The 2,855-nt window shown below is 38.6% G+C and overlaps 1 non-coding gene across 1 annotated transcript; it reads right to left on the bottom strand.

The window, feature by feature from the left end:
* Nucleotides 1-685: 685 nt before the first annotated feature.
* On the bottom strand, nucleotides 686-815 carry LOC127669081 (small nucleolar RNA SNORA17). Its single transcript, XR_007974288.1, has one exon. It is a non-coding gene; the product is annotated as a small nucleolar RNA SNORA17 (small nucleolar RNA).
* Between the last annotated feature and the right edge of the window lie 2,040 nt (nucleotides 816-2,855).

Here is a 2,855-nt window from a genome sequence, read left to right as displayed (position 1 = left end):
ACATGACCTCAAGTGGCATACCAGACCAGAGACCTCCCCCTGGCCTGTGGTAATAATAGACCCCTGCTGCTGCATGATCAAAGACCCAGACATAATCTCTAGGGCAGCACAGGCCAGGCCCCCAACATGTTCTCAGGCGACATCATCAACTACTCACATGAGGCCGTTCCTTACTGCTCCGGAGTCTCCAGTTCTGTCTTTCTTCATTGTGCGTACATCCTTTTGTTTCTCTTTCTCTTCTATTTGTCCAGCACTTACTTGCTCCTTTTAACAGTGCCCAGGGTCTTTTAGTGTCTGGGGTTATCTCAGGAGTGCTATGCTGTGCTAATGCATTATGGCGCAGGGAACGAGTCATTTCCGACATGTCTGCCTCCACATGCCTGGAGGTGGTAGTGCCGGACTGGTCATCCTTTCAGACGAGCTCCCTGTCTGGACCCCACGGCGCTAGTCTGGTGGTCGTCTTGGGTTCACTCCTCACCTGGCCCACTCGGTAGTCCAAAGATCTTCTGTCTCAGGTTCATTCCAGCCCACTGTCGTGGTTCTAGGCAGGGTTCTTCTAGTCTCCAGCTTGCTCTCTAATCTGGGAGCCCATCCAGGCCATACCCGGTGATCTTGTCAGGCTAGATCCCTGTCCAGGACCCCTCGTACCAAGCGGGTGGTCATGTAGGGCTTGCTTTCCTTCAGGTATGCTAGGCCACGAATCATTCAGATCTTCATAAGTCAGAACACTGAGTACAGACATAGCCTCTTTCCTCTCTGCCACCTACTGACACATGTCACACAGTAGCCCCACCTGTAATGCCTCTAAGGGCAGCTATGGAATGTCTTCATAGCAACCATGTAGGAAAGAGAAAATTTAGCCGTGATTCAAAAATGCTCAAAAATATGAAGGCTGATAGTCAAGAAAAAAGAAGTTAAATATGTAATTATATACACATATTACATAAAACATGCATGCAATACAGGAGTAAAAATTCAGTATAATACTGAGAAATAAAACAAGTTATATAGTGGTATGTATTATACATGCACATATTTGTAAACATTAAGATATAAAAAATACAACATGTTTAAGATAAATCATACATCAATATGAATATAAAAATAAATTGAAATTAATAAGTAGTCTAATTAACAAGAGTGAATGAAGAAAGAGCAGACAGGTGAAGATAGACAAGATTCACGAGTTTCTTCTGTCATGTTTCCTTACTTTGGAATATATGAATGTGTCAAAGTGTTAAGGATTTGGCAACATTTTCTGGTGTGGTAATGATATTGTTTCTACAGACTTCTGAAGTTTTGAAAACTTTTCTGGAAAGAAAGAGATTTTTCTAAGCATATTTATTATACAAATATAAGAAATGTTTCTGTTATAGAGAAAAACAAATTCAAGACAAAATAGCAAAAACTGTATCAAGAGTGACAGGAAGCAGGCAATTTTCTTCCTCCATAACTGTAAAATGCCATCTTCAATTATTTTTAATGATGCATAAAAGTACCATAAATTTGCCTTTTAATAAAATCAGCAAAAGAGGAAATCAAGTCATTTTCATTGAGTATTTATCTTTCCTAGAAAAGAAAAGATTTTTGTTTGCAACTATAATAACCTGGGTACTAAATAGCCAATGGCTTGACAAATCAAACACAAAGGTTTGAAAGAGATCCATGTAGAATCTTTACATTTCCAGATACATGTAAAAATGTTGTAAATTTTTGTCTAGGTAAAACCCTGAAAGCCATTTTGAAATGAGAATAGAACTTTTAAAATGAGGTATTTGCCTTCTGGTGTCACTCATTGTAGGACAAATATAGAGCAGGCATGAAACAATGGTTTTGATTTGCCACAAAAGGAAAAAAAATCAATTTACATATGTAAAGCATGTTAGGGTTTAGCCAGCTATTTAAGATAATATTTTTAATCATTTAAATGCCTAGACCACAGGGATTTCAATTTACTAAAATCATTTATTTTACAAGTGATCGTGGCCATTTCCCCTAGACTTTTGATTCTACCGTTTCTTCTGACACCAGCTAGTACCAACATTCCCTGTTAGCCAGATCTCATGCACCCCATTGCCATTTAACAGAGTGGATACCCATTTGTAAACAAAATGGTGATACATTATGATAGCCAAAGGCCAAAGCTTTACCTGGAAAGAGATTCATCACTTCTTAATGCAACACAGCTTGATGCTTGCAATATCATCACGCATTCTGAAAGCTCCTTGCCAGAGATTGATGACCCAAGCAATCACTGAGACCTAAGAATAGCATCAACAACTGCGGGTTAATATTTTACACAGATAGAGTACTGCTTTTTTCCCCGGTGGTGAAGATCCATCCCAAGGTTTTGGGGATGTGAGGCAAGTTCTATATACTGAGCTACATACCTAAGACATTATGTTTGTCCTTGTTTAAATAGTGAATTGAGTTATAGCAAGAGTTTGACTACATAAAATGTTAAAAGGAAAATATAATACTATTATTCCACATTACTAATCCATGAGTCTTAGGGATTGTTTTGCAAATGCATGAGAAATACTTTTCTTGCAAAACTCCAAAATATTTCATACCAGTCATTGATAGGACATTCGATACAGCATTGTGTTGGCTATGTGACTCATGGAAAGCACAAAATGGAGACCTGGGTGAAAATAACAGGATGTAAATCAATGGGCTTTAAAGACAAATACAGCCCAAAAAATGGATATATATATATATACTAACAGTAGTGGCAGCTTGGTTCTGTTACCCACTTCAGTGTTCTGGGTTCCCAAATGAAAGTCACACACACACACACACACACACACACACACACTTATCTTTTGATATGCCTTCAAGAGTGCAAGAGGTGG

Source organism: Apodemus sylvaticus, chromosome 18 (genome assembly GCF_947179515.1).
Source record: "Apodemus sylvaticus chromosome 18, mApoSyl1.1, whole genome shotgun sequence".
Classification (NCBI taxonomy): Eukaryota; Metazoa; Chordata; class Mammalia; order Rodentia; family Muridae; genus Apodemus; species Apodemus sylvaticus.
The sequence above is the reverse complement of the archived record's forward strand: the minus strand, read 5'-3'. Positions and strand labels throughout refer to the sequence as shown.